Consider the following 24,220-nt stretch of genomic DNA (forward strand, 5'->3'; position numbering starts at 1 on the left):
ATTGATTTCCTTATCTTTTCAGTGGGGATGGGTGGGGGGGAGGGAGAGAAGTTGGAATTCAAAGTATTAGAAATGAATATTGAGAATTATTGTTGCATATAACTAGCAAATAAGAAACACAGGTAATGGGGTATAGAAATTTATCTTGCCCTACAAGAAAAGAGAGAAAATGGGGATAAGGAAAGGGTGGGGTGTGATAGAAGGGAGGGCTTATTGAGGGAAGGGGTAATCAGAATGCAAGGTATTAGGGAATGGGGGGAGAGGAGAGATGGGGAGAAAAATTGGACATGTTACAAAGTGATGTTACAAAGCAATTAGTATTAAAACAATTGACTGAATTAATTACTGAGACTAAATCAGAGACATCTTTAGTTTGGGGAAATGAATTTTAGTCAGTTTCCTAGAGTCAGGTAACCTCAGGTAAAATTTGGCATTGAATGAAAAGTTAATGGTAAATTTGATTTTATAATTGTTATTTAAGCAGGAACTAGAACAGGTATAGAAAGGAATGTAAGCCACTTAAAACTTGTCTCAAAAGATGTTCCTTAGCCAATGTGAAATTATAGTCATATCTAAAACCTGCTTATTGGAACTTGCTATTTTAAGATGCTGTGGGACTATTAACCAACTGCTCTTCTGAGTCTAACTCCAGGTATAGATAGCAAGAAAGGTGGTCTGAGCCTCCAATCCATGATGCCAGTAAGCCTGTAAGATGGTGGTATGAACTGCAAAAAGTGATCTCATGGGAAGAGTGGGAGAGCGGCTGTTCAGCCTCAGTTGAGGTAGGATTCTGCTGACTCACTTTCCCCCCACTGACATCTGGCAGACTTGAAACCTCACTGAATGCAAGTTGACAATCTACTCTTGCCTGGAACAGACATAAAGTTGGAGAGATATCATTTCTCTGCAATGTCCCTACTCTTAGTGGCAATTTTCTATAGTCAAAAGATTTGTAAGCTTAATACCAGATCTATTAAATTATAGATTGTTGGTAGGGGAACATCTGAGGTTAAGTCTAAAATTAAGCTATTAGGCTTAGGACTTTAGATCAGCAACAATAAGTTAGGGTCCTCCAATTCTTAGTAATAGTGTGGAGACAATTAGGTCAAGGATTTGTAAAGTTAGCATACATGGTTATTATTTGTGTCTCAGTTGGTTAATGTTAAAAAAAAATTGGTTTGTGGTCTATATTGTAAATGCTTTAAAAGAAGTATTAGGGGGGAAAGAGTAAAACAAGAATATCAAGAAAATTAAGAAAAGAAATTCAGCCAAGGAAAAAGAGATCCAAAAACCTATAGAAGAAAATAACTCTTTATGAATTAGAATTGGGCAAGGGGAAGCTAATGAACTCATAAGACAGCAAGAAATAATAAAGCAAAATCAAAAGAATGAAAAAATAGAAGAGACCATAAAATATCTCATTACAAAAACAACTGACCTGGAAAACAGATTAAGGAGAGAAAATCTAAGATTTGTTGGGCTACCTGAAAGTCATGATTTAAAAAAAAAAGACAAGTCTAAACAATATATTTCAAGAAATTATTAAGGAAGATTGCTGAAGTTTTAGAAATAGAGAGTAAAATCATAATCATAAAGAAATCATAGATAACGCTGTTGAGAGGCCGACTTCTTCTTTCTAGCAAGTCCCAAGCCAGACCATGAGAAATGGGTTGAATGATCTGTGGTCAGAGGAAGAGTGCGAACTCTTTCTTCCATGCTCACATGAAGTACAGGAAAGGGGCGGCCAAGCTACAGGCTGTCGACTTCATCAAGAGGCATGCCTACGTTAAGGGCATCTCAAAGGACATAATCCATGATCCAGGCCAAGGGGCTCCTCTTGCAAAAGTATCTTTCCAGGATCCTTATCAATTTAAAAAGAGGACAGAGTTGTTCATTGCTGCTAAAGGCATCCATACCAGCCAGCTTGTGTACTGTGGTAAGAAAGCTCAGCTCAACATTGGCAGTGTCCTCCTAGGCACCGTGCCTGAAAGGACCACAGTGTGCTGTCTTGAAAAAAAGCCTGGGGACTGGGGTAAGCTTGCCTGTGCATCTGGAAACTATGCCACAGTGATTTCCCATAACCCTGAAACCAAGAAAACATGGGTGAAGTTACCTATAAGCTCTAAGAAAGTGATCTCCTCTGCAAACAGAGCTGTGGTTGGTGTTGTTGCTGGAGGAGGTCATATTGATAAGCCCATCCTTAAGGCAGGTCATGCCTACCACAAATACATGGCCAAGAGAAACTGCTGGCCTCGTATCTGGGGTATGGCCATGAATCCTGTGGAACATCCCTTCAGAGGAGGTAATCACCAGCATATTGGAAAACCATCCACCATTTGGAGAAATGCCCCAGCTGGACACCGCTGCCTGGCATACTGGTCGACTCTGGGGTACCAAGGCTGTGACGGTACAGGAGAAGGAGAACTAAAGTACAGAAACCCAACAATAAAAATTATTTGGGAATTGTAAAAAAAAAAAAAAAGAAAAGAAATCATAGAAATGCACTGATTATTGTCTCAAAAAAGATCCCAATATGAAAACTCACAGGAACATTATAGCTAATTTTTGAAACTCTCAGGTCAAGGAGTAAATACTATGTATAACTAGAAGGAAACAATTTAAATATTGTAGCTACAGTCAGAATGACATAAGATTTAGCAGCTTCTACATTAAAAGACAGAAAGGCATGTACATTCTGAAGACCAAAGGAGCAGGGTTTGCAACCAAGGATAACAGTAAATCCGAATCTGGTAAGGAAAAAAAAAAGAATATTTATTTAATTAAAAGACAATTAAAAAAACAGAAAAATTAAATAGAAATATGAAATACACATATGAATATATATCTAATATAATATATAATAGATATATAAATAGAAATATGAAATAGATACCAGAACTATAATAGTGGGGGACTTAAACTTTCCCCTCACAGAGCTAGATACATCAAACCAAAAAATAAATAAGAAAGAAATCAAGAAGATGAGTGGAATCTTAGATAAACTAAATATGATAGCTATATGGAAAGAACTGAATTGGAATAGAAAGTAATATACCTTTTTCTCAGCAGTACATGATACTTTTACAAAAATTGACCAAATATTAAGACATAAAAACTTTATAGTTCAGTACAGAAAAGCAGAAGTATTAAATGCATCCTTTTCAGAGTACAATGCAATAAAAATATATTTAATAAGGGATCATGAAAAATATATTAAAATTAATTGGAGACTAAATGACCTAACCTTAAAGAAGGAGTGGGTTTAAAGAACAAGGTGTAGAAACAATACTTTTATTAAAGACAATAATAAAAATGTGACAACAAACTTCTTTTATGAAACAAATATGGTGCTGACACCTAAACCAGGAAGAGCAACAACAGAAGAAAATTATAAACCAATTTCACTAATGAATATTGATGCAAAAACCCTAAATAAAATACTAGCTAGGAGACTACAGCAATATATCATAAATATTATACATTGTGACCAAGTGGGATTTATACCAGAAGGCAGGGGTGGTTTAATATAAGGACAAATATTTAAATAACTGATTATGTATCAATAACAAAAATAACAAAAATATGATTATATCAATAGATTCAGAAAAAGTTTTTGACAAAATACAGCACTTATTCCTATTTAAACACTTGAAAGGATAGGTATGAGTGGATTTTTCCTTAAAATGATAAGCACTTACTTGAAATCATCAGCAAGAATTTTTTGTAACAGGCTTATCTAGAAGCCTTCCAAATAAGATAAGAAGTGAGACAAGGATACTCATTATTACCAATAGTATTCAATATTATATTAGAAATGCTAGCAATAAGAGAAGAAAAAGAAATGGAATTAATCAGAATAGGCAATGAGGTAATAAAACTATCTCTTTTGCAGATGGTATTATATGCTCAGAAAATCCTGGAGATTCAACTAAAAAACTAGTGGAAAACTAGTGGAATTTTGGCAAAGTTGCAGGATACAAAATAAATTATGAGGATTGCAGTTGTAGGATACAAAATAAACCCACACAAATCATCAGCATTTCTCTATGTCACCAACAAAACCCTGAAAGAAGACGTAGTAAGAAATACCTCATTTAAAATAACAGCATAAAATATTTAGGAGTGTATCTGCTAAGACAAACCCAGAAACTACATAACATAATTATAGAACATTTTTATATAAAGTCAGATTTAAATAGTTGAAGAAATATTAATTGTTCATGGGTGAGCAGAGCCAATAAAATAAAAATGACAGTTCTACTTAAACCAATCTACTTATTCAATGCCATTCCAATTGAATTACCAAAAAAATTATTTTGAGCTAGAAAAATAATAACAAAATTCACTTGGAAGAACCCAAGATCAAGAATATCATAGGAATTAATGAAAAAAATGTAAAGGAAGATCTAGTAGTACCAGATTTTAAACTATATTGTAAGGCAGTAATTATCAAAACTGTCTGAAACTGAGTAAGAAATAGGTGGATCAGTGGAGCAGAGTAGACATACAATACACAGTAGTAAATGATTATAATAACCTTATGTTTTACAAATACTAAGATTTAAGCTTTTGGGATAAGAATTCATTATTTGACAAAACTTGTTGGGAAAAAAATGGAATGCAGTCTGGCAGAAACTAGGTATACACCAATATCTTACATCATTTACCAAAATAAGATCAAAATGGATATGTGACCTAGGGGAAAAGGGAGAGATAAATAAATTAGAAGAACATGGAATAAATTGCCTGTAAGATATAGGGATAGCAGAAGAATTTATGAATATAAGAGTTTCATTAATAAGAAGATAGGATTGTGATATATAAAATGGTTAATTTTGATTATATTAAATTAAAAAGGTTTTGTACAAATAAAACCATTGTAGCCAAAATTAAAAAGAATGCAGAAAACTGGGGGAAATTTTTATAGACAGGAAAAAGGTCTCACCTCAAATATATATAGAAATTTGTCAAATTTATAAGAATTGAGTTACTCCCCAATTGATAAATGGTCAAAAGATATGAACTTGGATGAAGAAGTCAATGTAGTCTTGTCAAAAATGTGCTATATAATTATTGACTCTCTAGAAAAATGCAAATTAAAACAACTTTGAGCTACCATCTCACACCTTTCAGACTGGCTAAAACGATAGAAGGGAAAATTGACAAACAGAGGGAATGTGGACAAATTGGGACACTAATGCACTGTTGATGAAACTGTGAACTAATCCATTTTGGAGAACAATTATGTTCACTTTTTTTTTTTTTTTAAATCTTCCCCTATTACAATGAAATAAAGAAACCAAGTTTTATCAGACAAGTGATTTATTCAGGAGGGCATGCAATAAATAAATCAGGCCCCAGGCTCTTGGTAGCACAAGAGTGCCCAAACCCTGGTTTCTCCCCAGTTAATATACAGTTTAGAGTGAGTGAAAAACAGAATATAGAGATTAAGACATCTGATTTCTTATTGGTGCAGCGAATAGGGAGGTACTCAGGTGAGGGTCGGTGGTAAAATCTTGTGATCAAGAGTAGTGGGGAGTGAACTTGTGCAATCTCCAAAATCAGTTGACTTACATAGAGTTGAAACTTAACTTCACAAAATGATGGATTAAAAAAAATGGAGCTACTTATTTTATTTTTAATGTAACACACATCCATACCCACACCCACATCCATACACACACATACCCCCACCCCATGCCTCCCACTCCCATCCTCTTCTTTGCGAAGAAGGTAGGAAAAAAAAATCTAATCAACACTAGTATTTTGTGATTGAAAAGCACTGTTTCTATTTCCTTTGTCCCTTCTCTCTTCTCTAAACCTAGACCTGACCTCTAATTATTTATTGAACAGCTCTGGTCATATCCCTCCTGTGGGAGATGGGATGGGGGTGGGGGTCAAGGCTGGTAAGTGGGATATGACAAAAGCAGCTTCTCTTTTCTTTTTTTTTGGGGGGGGGGGGAAATCTTTGTTACCTTAGAATAATCTGCTGGTTTTTTGCAGCATCATTCCTTCTCATTAAATAATCGTCCATAGGTTTGATTCTTAGGACCACAGCTGTACCATTTTTTTTTTTACCCTGTCAGCCTATGTTTAGAGTGCAGAGAATATTGTTAGACTTGAAAGCTGTAGTAGGTAATTCTCAGTCTAAGATTTTGCCATTTACATATTTATGTTTGCAACAGTAGAGTAAATACTCTGTGAATAAATCTTATTATCTTTGAATCTCTTCTTACAGGATGATAGAAACAGATGACTATTAGGCAGTTTCAGGTATGCTCCTACCTTTAACAGTGATCTGGACACACGTTTTCAAAGTTCCATGCTGTTAACAGAGTATTCAACCCTCGGGCCCAGTGCCCTACTTAAATATGAATATGTACAGGGGAAAAATGAAGTCTTCATAACGAAGGCTGAAGAGAGATAGTTTCTGGAATTTTAATAAACATTTTAAATAAAAATCTAATAAGCAGTGAGAGGGAAGAGGGAAAGGGGGTGTGTGGAAAGGCATTCCAGAGATCAAGCCTAAGTTGCCATGGTGCAGTTCCTGGGAGGGAACAACATAAACATACTCAACAATGCCTTTGGCATCATTACACACATTTTGTGGAAGAGGAGGAGCGGGAATCACTCCTTTCCTCTCCCACTCCCCCATCATTCCCAGGGATAGGATGTAGGTACACTATGCAGAAGGTCCTATTGCCCTGGGCATGCAGCCCCAAAAGTGGATGTTGCCTTGAGAGAGCAGAGAACGAAAAGGAGAGGGAATGTCATAGAAGGACACCCACCTCCCAAATCCATCATAGCATGGGGCATGTTTGTAAATGGGAGAATTGAATTGCCACCCCTTAGTGCAATGCTTTGCCACCTTTATTAGAAACAATCTCTTCACCTTATGTCTTCCCTATTTATCTTCTCTTGTTGGAAACTATCCATTTCTCGGGAAAGGTGAATACTGTTATTTCAGTCTGTGGTTTTTTTATGTAGTATCCAGGTCACAGTTCTTTCTAGGGGCCTTAGCATTTTCCTATCCAACTGTCCTCATGCCCCAACAGGCTTGACGTTGGATATAGTTAGCAGTGGACATAGATGGGCTACTTTCCAGAGTTATAACATGCATCACAAAACATGTCATGAAGCATGCAGCACAAAAAGATGTCTTCGTATCAACATTTTAAAATTAATTAAGTTGAGGAGGAGGAATGTAGAGATCTCAGACCATGGACAAAAGACTTCTTGGTGAGGGAGAGACCCATTTGACATTGACCTATGATTTTTATCCCTTGGGCAGGAAATCATAAGAGTGTTGCTGAAGAGGCTACTGCTAGGAGAGGGAACAAGGCAGTTGACCTGAGAAAGCCCTCACCAGGAAGAATGGGGATGGTTCCTATTACTCTGGCTAACCAGGTGCCACACTCAGGTATTTCTTCCTAATAAAAGATTACAAGGGCTTTCAGCTGTCCTCTAAATTTTGGCAAAAAGTCAAAGTTTTTCCACCCTAGCTATGGCTTTGTTCTTTATCCTAAGACTCTCTAGCTGGAAACTAGCAGCTGATACAGGAGCCTGGTTGGCTCTGAAACTATTGGAGAAGGATAGGCATTGCTAATTCTTCTGTTGACACTGGGGAAAGTGCAGAACTGGGAGGTTTCTAGCTGAAAATGGGAAAATGGAATATTTCTCTTTCTTACTCATTTTTAAAGACCCATGATTTCATAGGTGAATGTATTGCCTTCACTGAAATAGATAGCAATCCCCTCTACTCCTTAATCAACAATCCTAATGAGTGATCATGACCAAAAACTTGATCACCTGTGTCCCTTCCAGGTGACAAGCCACTATGAATGTAGATGAGTTGGTAGTACTTGCCATTGTCATAGTCTTTGAGAAATCATGAGAAGTCACCTCCATGTTCACATTGGACAGTGGAGTAGGACTGTAGTGGAAAAGTACTTCTGTTACTAAACAAAATGTAATTTTGCTTTTTTCTCTGGGAGGGGTAGTATTGATCAGGGAAGTTCCCTGATCATCCTCATGAGCTTACAGGAAGGGAAGCATTTGTTTGGGGTTTTGAAGACATATTCCTATTAATGTTGGCACCTCATGGAGGTTGGATCTCAGGAATTGGGAATAAGTTGGTCAAGTGATATTAGATCAGTCACCTCATTGTATAAAAGGAAGCTGACAGGGTCTTTTTCCCTTTCCTCCCTTCTGAGTATAGGTCAGAACTTAAGAGTAGACTGTGGTCCCTAGTGGAGCATCTGCACCTTGGTATAAAACTGTTTTTCCCTTTAGTCCCAGAGAAGTCTATAGAGAGCTCTCGGACTTTGAGACCCTGGAGAAGTAGTGGCAGAAACATAACAAGCTCTCTACTATGTGGTAGCTGAGGGGATGAGATGGGTCCTGAGTGGCAGAGATTCCTAAACCCTACCTTCTAGAGAGAAGAAAAGGCAGGGAAGGAGAGTCCTGAAATCCAGCTTTCTGGTGAGAGAATTGAAATTTCTGAACAACTCCTCACTCCTGGAATAGTCCCCAAAGCTAGAAGAATCACAGTGGCGTCCAAGCTTGGGCATGCAGGAAGAAAAAGACCCTACATTCTGCCTTTGTGATTGTGAGAGGGTTGAATTTTGAAAGTGTGATAGGAAGAAGTTTGCCCCTTTCTAGCAATATGCTTAAATTAGATCTCTAGTCCAGAAGAATTCCAAGTCCTCAGGGTAGTATTGTAAGGCTGAACGTCAGTATGGTCTTTGAGTGGATAGAGGATTTACCAGAATATCAGGGGTGGCTCTCTAAAACCACTAAGTTCTTTTCCTTGATGAGAGTCCAAGTTCTAGGAACTGTTGTCCTAGAAGATTATGGGGTCTTAAGGAGAAGTGCAATCAATGGAAAGGCAGGAGAATAGTATTGATCATTTGCTATTAGCTACTTTGTATGAATCCTTGGAATAGCTTGGTCAAGCTACCTGTGTGACCTTAAACAAGTCACCTATCCCCTCCAAGCCACAGTTTCTTCATCTGCATGAGGAAAGAGTAGGACTAGAAGATCTTTTAGGTTTCTTCCTACTCCAATATTCTGATTCTGGGGCCCTTTATAAGAGTTTCCACTTTGAGTTATTTTTCTAGTGCTTCAGTTACTGGATGATTTTTTTTAAAAAAAGCTTATTATTTACTTATTACATTCTTTTCTTTTTAAATTTTGAGTTCCAAATCCTTTCCCTCCCTCCCACCCCCTTCCCCACTCACTGAGAAGGCAAGCAATATGATATCAATTATACATGTGAAATCATGCAAAACATATTTCCATTTAATCCATATTTCAAAAAAAAGCAAGAAAATCATTGTTACTTATTTGTTAGTGTCTGAGCTAGAGCTAGAATTGAGCTCTCCCAGCTTGCAGTCTAGAGATCTCTGTTATTATGTTTTACAGCCTCACAACATTATCTTTTGATGTGCTGAAAACATCTCTATCAAAATTAAGCCAAGATGTTAAATATGCAAGAACAGAAGAGGGAGAGATTAGAGCTAATCAGAGATGTGATAATGATTTTCATATGTTTATTAGTCAGCGGACTGTTTCATAGATTTTCTGAAAGCAATTGCAAATGTCTTCAAGTATAATCAATCAGACCACATTTACTAAGTGTCTACTATGTGTCAGGCATTGTACTAAGTGCTAGAGATATAAAAAGAGACAAAAGACAGTGACTTGCTTCAAGAAGTTCACAATCTGCTAGGAGAGACTAACTAAACAAATATGTACAAAACAAGCGATCTACAGGATAAATAGGAAACAATTAAGAAGGGGAAGGCACTGGAATTAAGAACCCTTAAGGAAGGCTTTCTGTGAGAAGATGAAATTTTAGTTAGAACTTAAAGGAAACCAAGAAAGATGGTTGGAGATGAGGAGGGAGAGCATTCCAGGCATGGGGGACCACCAGGGAAAATGCCCAAAGCTGAGAGATGGAGTATCTTGTTTGTGGATAGCCAGGAGGGCAGTATCACTGGATTTAATAGTAAGAGTCAGGGAGTAAAGTATAAGAAAATTGGAAAGGTGAGAGGGAACTAAATTATGAAGGCCAGTGAATGCCAAACAGGGTAATTTATATTTGATCCTGGAGTTTATTGAGTTGAGGTGGGAGGTAGGATGACGTGGTTGGATCTGCAGTTTAGAAAACTCACTCTAGAAGCTGAATGGAGAATGGATTAGAGTGGGGAGAGACTTGGAGTAGGCAGACACACCAGCAGCTATTGTAGTAATCTAGGCATGAGAAGATGAGGATCTGTGCCAGTGTTGTGGCACTGTCAGCATATTTGAGAGATATTGCAAAGATGAAATTGACAGGCCTTGGCAACAGACTAGAGATGGTGGGTGAGGTACTGAGGGGTTGAGAATGATTCCCAGGTTGTGAGTCTAAAGTACTAGGAGGATGTTCTTTCCCTCTACAGTGACAGAGAAGGTAGAAAGGGAAGGGGATCAGGGTTTAGGGGGGAAAGTAAGAATTCTGCTTTGGATATATTTAGTTTAAGATGTCCACTGAACATCCAGTTGGAGTTGTCTGAAAGGTAATTGGTTGGAGGTCAGCAGAGAGATTGGAGCAGGAAAGATTGATTTGAGATTCATTAGCATAAAGGTGGTAATTAAATCCATGGGAGCTGATGAGATCACCAAGTGAAGTAGTATAAAGGGAGAAGAGAAGAGGACCCAGGAGAAGACCCTGAGGGACACCTATGGTTAAAGGGTATGATCTTGAGGAGGAGCTAGCAAATGAGGAAGAGAAGGAGTGGTCATACAGATAGAAGGAAAATCAGGATAGAGTAGCATCCTAAAATCCTAGATAGGAGAGACTATCAAGGGGAAGACTGTGGTAAAGCTTCAGGGAAGTCAAGGACAATGAGGGTTGAAAAAAAAAGTCACTGAATTTGTTCACCAAGAGATATATTACATATTCCAATGATGACATATGCAAAAAGTACCACAGTGTATGGTCAGATATAATCTTTTCTTTGTAACAAGGGAGGGCTTAATGGAGGAGAAGAAAATATAAAAAAGTGACGTGTAAAAATAGAAAGCTTCATTAAAACTCAAAAAGATGTGATGTAAAAGATGACATGAAGGACAGGGATCAGTGGACAAGGAGGTGCATTAGTCATGCAATGAGAATGAGCAGCAATAAGCCCAACTCATGCTCTGATATCCACAAAATCGTTTTAAAAACAGATTTTTATTGATATCTTTGTTTGTATATCTTCTACATTTCCCCCATATCCTTCTCCTTCCCCTTCCCAGAAAGCCATCCTTTATAACAAAGATTTTTTTTAAGAAGGAAGAAATGCAACAAAAGCAATCTACACAAAGGAAAAAAAACCGCTGATGTTATATGCAAGATTCCGCACTAACAGACCGTTCCCACCCCCTATCTCCCACCTCTGCAGAAGAATGGGGACAGGGAGGTGTCTTCCCACAGTTCTCCTTTGATTATAAAGATTTGTTTGTATAATTTCACAATATTCAGTTTTGATTATTTTATGGTTGTTGTTCTTTCCACTTATGGTAGTCATTGTGTATATTGTTTTCTTGGCTCTGCTTGTCTCACTATGTATCTATCATAGCAGTTTTTCCATGATTCTACATATTCATCATTTCTCACAGCACAGTTCATAATTGGTTTAGCTATTCATCAATCAGTGGGTGCCCACTTTATTTCTAGTTCTTTGCTAACACTGAAAGTGCTGCTATAAGTATTTTGTTATGTAGGGAGCCCCACAAAACCTTAAAGGGACTGAGCAGGACATGTCTCAAGAGCCTCAAGTCTTCTTTGCAATAGGTATGGGAAACTATTGACAAGAATTTCACAGGATGAGATGGCATGGATGGATTCTGATCTGCACTAATGGATAGTGTGTCTGAATCACTGTCTGTCTGAAGTATTGCTGGTAAGCTAGCAATAATGATCAACCAAAATTCCAAAGGACTAATGATGAAACATGCTAGCCACCTCTTAGGAGACAGATGAGAAACTCAGACTATAGAATGACATTTTTTTGAGGGGGGGGCAGGTGGAATGGCCAGTGCAGAAATTTATTTTGCTTGACCATACATGTTTGTAATGGGTTTTGCTTTTCTTTTGTTCTCAGTTGGGGTTGAGGGACAAGGGTAAGAAGGCAGATTTTTGCTGATTGAAAAAGTAAAATATAATTTCAAAAAAAGAAATCTTAGCTAGCAATGAACTATTAACTAAGAAACACCCATACCCATATCCAACCCTATATGCATTAATTTATGAATTTAACTCATATCCAGCTTACAAAATAAAAGTAAACCTCTTAACATAAAGGCAGGTTAAGAAAATTTAAATGGAAATGCATTGTACAAAGCTCTATCTTAATTAGAGCTTCACTGGCTGGTGAAAAAAGCATATATGAGCAGAGGTGAGGAGCAGACCCAGCCCCTAGGGATCTCTGGGAGCAAAAATGTTTGTTGTCACATTGTCAATCATGCCTCTCACAAGAGAATGATCTCCCTGGGACTTTGTAGATAGTCAAACTGGGGTTTGCACAATTCACCCCAAGGTGAAGTACTCCTGCAGTACTGATTGCTTTAACAAAACTGTAGTCATATTTGAACTTGCTGTTACAGTCCCATATGAATCCACCAATACACGGTCATTTTTAACACATAATTACAATGACTGGTCATTGCTGACAAGTTAACTGTCAGTTTATAATATCTACTGACAGGAACGTGGTTATTCACCTGGAGTCAGGAAGACGCGGGATCAGTCCCACCTTTTCACAACTGGCAGTGTGACCCTGAGTAAGTCCCTTAACTTCTCAGTGCCCCAGGCAACTTTCCAAGGCTGAGTTACAGACAGGTTAGTGATCTGCATTGGTAGGGGAATTCCTTATGCCTATGAAATCACAGGTCCAAAACCTAGGACCTCCCCACCCTCCAATAAAAGAAAAAGTATTCACTGCTATGTAAAGGATGTATTCTTCTTATTAAATTTATTGTTTGTATTGCATATTGCCTTATGAGGTAATGGAATCTTATTGAAGAGTTTCTTATTTTCTGTGATCACCTCCAAACATACTATGAGCCCCTACAGCAGGATTTTAAGGAGAGACCAGTCGTTTCCCTTTCCCTTATTCTTCCAAGACTATAGTAGCACCATTTCAGGAAATACCTGAGAAAGAACAATGGGCACCTATATTGTGATTAGTTCCCTTTAACTTCATCCCCCATCCACAAAGAGATAAAACAAGATAGTTTAATGAATATTGTTGGTTAGATGAAATTTAAGCCTTAGTCCTCATTATCCAAAAATCACTACTTTGGAAACAGAGCAAAATCAGGAAGTGATATAGGTCCAGTTTCCTGGGACCTGCACCGTAGTTTTATCTCACCTTGTCTCTTTGCAAAGACTTTGCAGTCTCAGCAGAGAGTATAATTTTACATCTCAACTGCCACTTCCTTACCTGATTTGTTGGAAGTATAGAATAGGGCAAAGAGCCTGGGGCTGGCAATTAGGAGACCTGGGTTTTCTGTATACCTGGCTTTTCAGTTAATTCTGTGATCCTAATCAAATTAAGATTCTGAGGGCCTTTAGTTTTCTCATCTGTCAAATGGGGATAATACCTTTTCTTCATGCTTCTCAAGATTAGCTATATCAAATGAAATGAGATATATTTTTTAAAAAGTAGTTTTATAAAATCATTTTATCAGTTCTAAAATGATCCCCACTACCCTAAAAAAGCCTTCTCTTGTAATGAAGAAATGTAGTTATGGGACAGCTAAGTGGCGCAGTAGATAGAGCACTGGTGCTGGGATCAGGAGGACTTGAGTTCAAATTCGACCTCAGATGCTTACTAGCTATGTGATCCTAGGCATATCATTTAATCCCAATTGCCTCCAAAAAGAAAAAAAAATGTAGTCATGTAAACTAACATATTGGCTATGTCTGACAAGGTATGCCTCACTCTGTTCCTATTTTCCATCACCTCTCCTTCATCAGTCCCTGAGGTCAAGATTATATTGATTAGAATTTTGATGACTTTCAGCATTATTTTCTTTTACATTATTGTAATCATTGGTTCAAGTGTTCTCCTGATTCTGCTTCTTTGGCTCTGTGTCAGTTCATACAAGTCTTCCAAAGTTTATCTGACTTCTCTATATTAGTCATTTCTCTTGGTCCAATAATATTATATTACATTCATCTATTACTGTTTGTTCAACTATTTCCCAAATGATAGATACCTAGTTTAATGTTAATTCTTGGCAGCCGTAAAAAGTGCTGCTATCCTCTTTTTCCCCTATAAATTGGACCTTCCCCTTTCTCCTTGTCTTCCTGAAGCTAGAGAAGGAAAGGAAGGAGCAGTATGACCCCAGGGCGGTGTCACTGAATCAAAAGTTATATAAAGTTTAGTGATTTTTTTCTAGTATGGGTTCAAGTTGTTCTGTACATTGGTTGTACCAATTACCCAATACAGGGTCACTAATGAAAGTCAAAATGCTATACAAATATAGTGAAGTGTTGTTATTAATCATATAGAAGAGGGAGGGCATGCTACTCAGAAGAGAGAGAGAGAGAGAGAGAGAGCAATACATGAAAAGCGCTGTCAGCTTGATGTCTTTGCCTACAAAGGGAAAAAATGTATTTCCATCAATCTCTGAGTTGTCTCTTGATTGTTTAAATAAGGGGAAACAAAGTTCTTTGACCTTTAAATTCTTCAATTACAATGCCAAGTTTCTGAGACAATTAAGACATAAATCGTGTTTGGATAACATCTTATTCTCAAACCTGTGATTGATGCCCTAGCAGAAAACATAGTAGTAGTGTCACAAAGGAACAAATCTATCTCCAGAGAACTAGGGGGTAGTGTCTGATAGAATGGAAAGAGCACTGGTATTAAAGTTAGAAGATCTGAGTTCAAATGTCAGCTCCATTACTTAAGCACCTATGTGGCCCTAGGCAAATCACCTTATATCTCTGGACCACAGTCTCTTCATTTTGTAAAATGAAAGATTTGGATCAAATGTCTTTTAAGGCCCCTTCTAGCTCTAAGTATTCTTTGATGAATTCATACACATTAATTTTCATAATACAGAATTCAGTAGAGAGCATGATTCAGAATCCCATTAGAAAAGGAAAGAATATTGTCTTTTACTTTAGGTACCATGATAGTAACCTCCTTTCTTAAAATTTGACTTTAATTCCTGTTCTGGTCATTTTTGTTTACAGTTTTGATAATGACACCTGCTGGTAATGGAGAGCACTACACTTTTATACTTGTGCTGCTGAGAGGGTGGGTCATTTTCTAAATCCAGAAGGAAGAGGAGGGAGAGAAGAGAGTAATAGAGGAATTAAATTTGTTGGTTCTCACTTCTGGGTGACATGATAGGCCATTTTTAGATATAAACTATGAAGGGACAGCCTATTAATTTGATAAACAACTGAATAAGTGGCACCAAACATGATAAATCCATGATTTCGGAAGTCATTCCTAAATATTGCTGCACTTTTTACTGTGAAAAAAGAAAAAAAAAATCCCTTTCCCGCACATCTCTTATTGCCATTACTTCTTAAAAGAGCGGTAAGTAGCTTACACTTCCTAGGACTTAATATCAAACATAGTATACTTTCTCTGAGTCCTCATTTATTCATAGATTCATAGATTGTTAGGCCTGGAAGGAACCTTAGAGATAATCTAGTCCAGTGGTTCACAAACCTTTTGGTTTTAAGACCTCTTTACACTCTTCAAAAATATTGAGGACCCTCTCAAAGAGCTTATGGTGTGAGTTATATCTGTTGATATTCACCATGTTAGAAATTAAAATTATTATTAGTATCATTATGAAAATAGTTTTGACCTTATAGATGCCATAAAAAGGTCTCAGAGAGACCCGGGAGTACCCAGACCACACTTGGAGAACTGTGGATCTAGTCCAATCCCCTTGTTTTAAAGATAGGTCTAGAGAGGCAAATAAGTTGACAAGATCACATAGCTAGTTGATGGGAAGCTGGGAGCCAAACGATCTCTTGACTTCTAGTAATAGTAAATGGGGAATGGAGTTGGGGAAGAACATTCTGCAGGTGTACCACACCTTAGCAAAATAAAACTACTCAAACTCCAAAGTTACCAAAATTCCCTGAGGCTAGGAGTTCTATCTAGGCCTGGCTTTGCAACTAATTTAATTATATGATCCTAATCAAATTAAGATTCTGAGGTATTTCTGTTTGTATGAAAAATGATTCTTCACTTTAAAAAAAGATTTACATCTTGGTTTCTTAGAGAGCAGCTTCTTTAGTTCACTTAAAACGTGACTCAATTTACAACTCTTTCAGGATCACCTCTGTACATAAAGCCAAGGATATTAAAGCTACTTTGAAATCTGAGATAAAAGAATGGCAATGTATAACTGCAAAATATCATAATCCTCTATCTTCCTTACATGGGTTAACCTCCTTAAGAAAAGGAAGGACAGAAGAAACCCTCACCGTGCCATTCACTTCCTATCAGAAACATGACTCATCGACATTCATACTTTATAATTGGTGCAAGATGTACATTTTTCTTTTGCCCTCCAGTCAGAATGAATGGTTTTTCAATACATATCCTGCTGTGAGAGTCTTAGGGCTGAATTCCGGGAGCCGAAGAAACCTCTTTAAACCATTTTAACAATTCGATGTGCATGGCACAGCTAAAATCTGTGAACTAGCTAATGCCCTTCAAGGATCAGCAAATTAGAAGACTGTGCCTGTACTGACAGGTAAGGCCTTTGCCTCATGCTTTGTTTATATCACAGAAAAGGACTATCTCTCTGGAGATGCCGTACCTCACGGAGGTGTTCAAAATGTGGACACACCCACTCACAAATTAGCCTTGGGAACAAACAGAATAGACATGAGCAAAATGTATTTAGCTTTATCTGTTTTTAACGAATGAAGTGTCCCGAGATGAGGGCATCAGCCAACAGATAACTAAGCCAGACATTAGATTGAAGACAGAGATACCAACCAAGGCATAATCTAATTTGTTGATAGTGATGGGCATTGTTGGTGACACTTTGGAAGCAAGCATAGAAATCAACTTCCCTAGTAGAATTTTGATTGGTAACTATTCCTATGACTGTTACTAGTTTGTGGTATTAAAAATAGGAATTGAGATTCTAAAGATGTATAGCTCACAGGGTCAAATGCAGAAATTTGTGTTAATGGGACTCCAGACATAGTTATGGGGACAGATAAAAATATTATAACTGTGTTTAGGGGAGGACTTCCATATAGGACCTGGGCATCTCGAAATGGAACAAGACCCCCTAGATACCCAATATGGTTACCAGTTTGATAGCACCCTGGATAATCATGAGTAAACTAACCCCAAACCTGGAATTGGCAAAACACATTCAAGTCTTCATCGTCTTTGTCTAGTTGACGCAGTGAAAGGAACAATTTATCCCTTCTTGAAAGGGAATGGTAAAATCTTAAACTGCAAAGTAAAGTGCTTTAGAAACATTCATATTTCAAAACCAAATCATGTTTGTGGTTGAAAGGCAAATAGCCTCCTCTAAGGTATTACTCCTATTTTACCTTAATGCTCCTTGAAGCATATGCTAGTAGAATGTAAGCTAAGTCCTAAAAAGCTAGATAGGTTTCGAGTACTTTCAGCAGTGGATTGTATGCTTGATATCTGAGGATTAGCTGAATGTATGAGTTCAGAATGGTTCATCCTCATTATCCCTTTTGGTTGACAACTATGTGGTAAATTATTTTGACATGAAACTTTCTACTAATGCATGAAGAGGTCAAGGTCACTTTGGAGGTATTGTGGCATAGTGTTGAGTTTGGCATTTACTAATTAGATGACATATAGACAAATCCTTTAACCTCTCTGAAGCCTCAGTTTCCTCATCTGTAAAATGGAGATAATCAACAGTAACCACTTTACCAGGTTATTGTGAGATGGAATTGAGACAACGTATGTAAAATACTTTACAATAACAATAGTTACCATTTCTACAGCCCTTTACAAATATTGTCTCATTTGTTTCTCACAACAACCCTGAGAGGTAGGGGTTATTATTATCATCCCAATTTTTAAAGATGAAGAAACTGAAATGGAGGTTAAGAGACTTGCTCAGGGTCACACACCTAGTAAATGGCTGTGTTCACATTTGGACTCAGGTCTTCCTGATTCTACATCCAGTGCTCTCTTTCTCTAAAAACTCTCTCAACTTTTTCTCTTTCTCTCTTTTTTTTCTTTTTTGATTAGGAGAGTTTACCCACATTTTAGCAAAGCACTTGATAGGGTTTATCCTGAAGAAGTGTAGACTGGAGAATAGTAAATTATGTGAATTTGAAGAGTGAATGTTAAAGGTTCAGTGTTAACTGGCAAAGAGGTTTTCAGTGGTCAGGCCCACTGATCATCATGTGTGGTCCTGTACTATTTTTATTTATGACGTGGGTCAAAAAATAGATGATATACTCTTAAAATGGTGTTTTATGTTTTCTCATTATATGCAAAGACAAATTTTAACATTCTTTTTTTTTTTTAATTTTGAGTTTCAAATTTTCTCCTTCCTTCCCTTGCCTTCCCTCACTCAAGGCAGTAAGCAATTGGATATAGGTTATGTATGTGCAATCACATAAAACATGTTTCCATATTAGTCATGTTGTGAAAGCAGAGACAGACCAAAAGAAAAAAGGAAGTGAAAATAGTCTGCTTTGATCTTCATTCAGACTCCGTCAGGTTTTTCCTCTGGATGTGGGTAGCATTTTTTATATCGAGTCATTTGGAATTGTCTTAAATCAATGTATTGCTGAGGATAGCTAAGTCTTTTATAGTTGACTGTCCTGCAGTGTTACTATTACTGTGTACAATGTTTTCCTGGTTCTGTTCACTTCACTTTGCATCAGTTCATGTAAGTCTTTTCAGGTTTTTCTGAAATCCACTTGCTTATCATTTCTTAGCATAATAGTATTCTAGTACATTCATATGCCACCACTTATTCAGCTTTTCCCCATTTGATGGGCATCCCCTCAATTCCAATTCTTTATCACCACAAAAAGAATCGCTATAAATATTTTTGTTCAAATAGGTCCTTCCCCCACCCCTTTTTTCCTTTCAATGTCTTTGGGATACAGACCTAGTAACAGTATTGCTGGATCAAAGTTTAATTGCCCTTTAGGCATAGTTCCAAATTGCTCTCCAGAATGGTTGGATCAGTTCACAACTCTACCACCAGAGCATTAGTGTCCCAATTTTCCCATATCCCTTCCAAGGAATACATGACATATTTACCAAAACTGTAGATGACACAAGACGGGGAACCATCCATGGCTAATACCCTGGATGACCGACAGAATTCAAAAAGATGTTGACAGCTAAAACGTTGGACTGAACCTAAGATAAAATTTGATAGGGATAAATGTAAAGACTGCATGAACTGTATAAATCTCTTGTTTCCATGTCCTCAGGCAACTCTCCAAGACTATAAATTTCAGAGATGTTGATCTTTATTGGCAGAGGACATTCATTGTGAGTTTACTACACAAAGGAAATCACAAGTTTGATTAAAAAAAAGGAAAAAAGTAAGGTTTTTCTCTCTTATTCCTGGGTTCCAAAACTCAGCTTTACAAGATAGGAAAAGAGTGACTAGATAGTAGTTCAGCTGAAAAAGATCTGTTCACTGAAGTCTCACTATGTATGAGTCTACAATGGACTATATAATTCAATTCAGTTATATAATTCAAGAAAACTGATGCAATCTTAGGCTAAGAGTCTGGGAATAAATCAGTAGTGATGCTGGTCTACTCTGGTCTGATCAGACCACAGCTGAGATGCAGTGTTCAGTTCAGGAGTCCACATTTCACAGACATTAATAATGTCCAGAGGAGGACGACCAGGTTGAAAAAAGGCTATAAGGTCATGCCATATGCAAATTGGTTGAAGGAAATGGGCACGTTTAACTGAGAGAATACTTAGAGCCAGTATGAGCATTTTCTGCAAATGTAAATGAAAGTTATTGTGTGAAAGAGGGATTCAACTTATTCTGCTTGATTTCAGACTGCAAAATTCATCAATGGACAGAAGTTGCAAAGATATGAGTTTAGGTTGGATGCCAGGAAAAACTTCCTATTAGATCTTCCAAAAGAGAAAGGACCTCCTTGAGGGGTAATGAATTCTTCTTTAAACAAATAGTTGGTGACCATTTGTTAAGGGTGTTCAATAGAGGATTCTTGTCCAAAAATGGGTTGGGCTAAAAGGTCCTTTCAACTCCGAGAGTCTGTGATTTTGTGAAACTGCAAATTTATTAGTTTCTGGAAACTTCATCTACCACATGCATTTTCACAAATCACTGATGAATTGTTCCCAGAAGAACAGACATTTCTTTTGTTTGTTCCTGAATAACATATTTTTACATACGGTTAATAGCTAAGATATTTATTCTGTGAAGGAGGTTGAATTTAGTCCTAGAACAGTGGCATGTACAGAGTAGGCACTCAATAAACATTTGTTAAATTCAATTAAATTACATAAAAAGGAGGCTTGATTAAAACAGTCTGATCAGGAGAAATGGACTTTTATAAATGGTAACTTCCTTTCAATGGGATACATTGTGTGAAAATGTATTGTTAAAATCGTAATTTGTTGGGATCCTCAAACTTTAATAACCAATTCTGATACAAAATATATCAAAAGAAGCAAAGATTGATTAAAATATGTAAATTAGTGCAAAGACTTTCTGAAAAACTAAGTGCTTTTCATATCTAGGGACACTTGACAATAACACAAAAACAAACTTCAGACATCTGAGCCCCAGCCCTCTAGGGAATAGAGTAATCACCAAATGATTAGGTGAGGTAGATAGAGGGAAGGGAATCCGACTAGAAGAGTTAGATTCACAGAAACATTTCTACGTGGATATAGACAGATAAAACATTCAAGTAACAGAGTTGTAAGCCTCAGATTTAAGTATATGTATTGGGGATAGAGGTGGGGATCTAGTCATACGGACAAGCCCTCAACCAAAAAGATACTTGTGTTCCTAAAGTTACTTTCTTTTAAAAAAGAAAAGAAAAAAGCTTTTTTTTGGGGGGCGGGGATCACCATTTCCAAATAAGGCATTATTTGAAATAAAAAGACTCAGGTAGAAAAGAGAAAAAAAGCAATTCAGTTAAACCAACCAAAGCATCAACTTAGTCTTACATTATGCGAAATATTATATTTTCTCAATTCTTTTCTGGAGCCAAATTTGGTTCTGATTTTTAAAATTTTATTTGATTTATTGCATTTTATTTTTATTTTCATTTAATGAACATTGGAAAAAGAAAAAAGATAACATTTCCACATACAAATGAAAGATGCTTGCTATATCAATGTAAGTTATATATATTCACATGAGTGGCCTAAATGAAGCTCATGGAAGGCATTGATAGTTGCTATCTAAGGGCTGGGCTGCCTCTGCAGAGAGGAAAGCCAGCATGATAGCTAAAGAGAGGGGCAAGTAAATTGCTATGTTGAATGCTCCTTCTTCTAGACTCTAAGGGCATCAGACTGGAATTATTTCTACATGCTTCTCTTAATATTACTGGTTTAGGGATACAATTAGTTAATTTAAAAAAAGTCATTCCTTGACTGTTATTACTTAAAGGGAACAAAGTGACACAGCTTTACATCCAAAGATTCAACTTCTTTCCACCAAATTCTGGTTATGCAAAAGATCACAAATAGTGAATAATTAGTATAGCCACTTATCTAAACAGATAGCAAACAGAAATTGGAAAGGTTATGCAGATTAGCAGATGTCAGAAAATATGGAAGAGTGAATAAGCTCTTTAGTTGAGAATGAGATGAGATCTCAGTTCAATCAAGATGGAGATCCTAGTCTCACTCAAGCGGAAATTCTCTAAGAAGGGAAGTTGGAAATCAGGGACATGTTGAAGAATTGACTTCTTCTAAATATCTGCAGCATTCAAAGTTTATCCCCTCTTGTCAGAAATCTGGTAACACTCCTGTCCTCCCTGGAAGAATGCCTCTACTTGCCAAAGCTCTTACATCAACTGTAGCTCTAATTCAGGAAGAAAGCACCATATCAGGATATTCTCGGCCAATTCAGAAAGTCTCATGCAAAATGCCTCAGACTTGGCTAAGAAACCAGGCTATATGAAGTAGAATCAAAGAAGAGTATTATATGTGAAATAAGGCATCTCTTACATACTTCTTTTTAAGAAATACTAAATTCAATATATTAATTTCAAAGCTGTCTTGCTTCCTTGTGTTTCCTTTTGTTCTCTTCTGTGCATTTTAAAAAATGATCTAAATGTTCTTTCTTTTTGGGGGGGCAACATTATCACTAGCTTCTCTGTGCTTATTTAATTCTTTCCCCTCCCCTTATTAAAGAAAGTAAAACATAATGTTCATTAGAAAATAAACATGGTCAAGATATAGATGGATAGATAGATCATTTATTAAGTGCTTGTTATGTACCAAACATTATGATAATACACACATGAGTGAAAGAAAGAAAGCCCTTACCCTCAAGGAACTTGTATTTTGGTGGGGAAAGGCAATATATAAAAGGAGCTGATGGGGATGGGGTGATGAAACTCAGAAGTAGTCTGGAAAGCTGTGATCTGGTCCAGGTGTGAAGGGAACATGGCTGTCATTGGTGCTTTTTCCAATGTAGGTTTTGGGAAGAACTCATCGTTAAAAGAAAGAGATCCTACGGATGTAATTCCTACCATCCTGAGAAGCAATCCTGGTTGCTTTGGTGGTAATTAGTCATTGCATTGGTCAGAGTTCTGAAGTCTTTCAAATTTGCTTTTCTTTACAGAGTTGTTATTTTATAAAATATTCTTCTGATTCTTTTCACTTCACTCAGCATCATTTCATGCAAGTCTTCCCAGGTTTATCTGAAACTCTCTCTCTCTCATAATTTTTGTGGTACAATAACATCCCATTACATTCATATACCACCATTTTTCAGGGCATCCCCTTTGTTTCCAGTTCTTTGCTTCAACAAAAAGAGCTGCTATAACTATTTTTGTATGGATAGATCCTTTTCCTCTTTCTTTGAACTCTTTAAAGTATAGGTCTACTAATGATGTCACTCAGTCAGAAATTATATATACTTTAGTAACTTGGGAAGACATGGTTCCAAACTGCTTTTCAGAATGACTAGACCAGGGCTGGGGGACCTGTGGCCTTTTGGTCACATGCAGCCTTCTAGGTTCTCAGGTGCAACCTTGTGACTGAGTCCAAGTTTTACAGAACAAAGCTTTTTATTAAGGGGATTTATTCTGAGACACTTGGATACAATCAAAGGGTCACACTTGAGGACCTTGAGGGCCACACATGACCTTGAGGCCACAGGTTTCCCACCCCTGGACTAGACTAATTCATATTCCCATCAACAGTGCACCAGAATACCTGTCTTTCTATAGTTCTTCCAACACACATCATGAAAATTGTCCTTTTTTTGTTATCTTTGCCAATCTGAGAGGCATAAAATAGAATTTCAGAATTGCTTTAATTTTCATTTTTCTAGTTATTAGTAATTTGGAGGATTTTTTTTCTTATAATGGTTGACAGTTTGGATTTCTTTTGAGAACTGCTTGTTTATATCTTTTGATTATCTATTGGAGAATGGATGTCATTCTTATATATAGAAGTAGGAAACTTTCAAATGATGACAACATAAAAGAAATTATTTCCGGTCTCCATTGGTATACTAAGACTTTGGGATCACCCTGTATTTTAACCAATTATTTGTATATCTTATGTAGCAAACCTTTATTGCAGAAATTTGCTATAAAGATTTTTCCCAGTTATTTCTTTCCCTTCTAATTATAACTATTGATTTTGTTTATGCATAAACTTTTAAAGTTTTATGTGATCACAATTGTTCATTTTATCTTCTATGATCCTCTCTATCCTTTGTCTGGTTTTGAATTCCTCCCCTATACATAGCTGCAAAAGATTTTCTTCCTTACTCCTCTAATTTTGTTTTATTATGATATAACCTTTCACATCTAGGTCATATATCTATTTGGAGCTTATTACAACATATATGGATCAAGATCTTTTGGTCTGCCCCTTATTTCTGTCAGACTGCTTTCCAAATAGTGAATTTTTACCCCAATAGTTGAGATCGTTCATTTATTGAACATGATGTTACTATTGCTATATGCCTTAGTGTGTTCCATTGATCGGCTTTTCTATTT

At 36.9% G+C, this 24,220-nt stretch overlaps 1 protein-coding gene and 1 pseudogene across 2 annotated transcripts in view; both read left to right on the forward strand.

The window, feature by feature from the left end:
* The first annotated feature begins 1,632 nt into the window (after nucleotides 1-1,632).
* Nucleotides 1,633-2,428, forward strand: LOC140531185 (large ribosomal subunit protein uL2-like; annotated as a pseudogene).
* A 14,173-nt stretch (nucleotides 2,429-16,601) lies between these two features.
* Nucleotides 16,602-24,220, forward strand: part of CNPY1 (canopy FGF signaling regulator 1) — a 115,708-nt gene continuing 108,089 nt past the window's right edge. The window contains exon 1 of one of the 2 annotated variants that reach the window (XM_072652120.1): nucleotides 16,602-16,764. The gene's annotated coding sequence lies outside the window, so the exon portion shown is untranslated. The remainder of the gene's footprint in view (nucleotides 16,765-24,220) is intronic. The other variant, XM_072652122.1, reaches the window with a different exon arrangement.

Source organism: Notamacropus eugenii, chromosome 3, assembly GCF_028372415.1.
Source record: "Notamacropus eugenii isolate mMacEug1 chromosome 3, mMacEug1.pri_v2, whole genome shotgun sequence".
NCBI lineage: Eukaryota > Metazoa > Chordata > Mammalia > Diprotodontia > Macropodidae > Notamacropus > Notamacropus eugenii.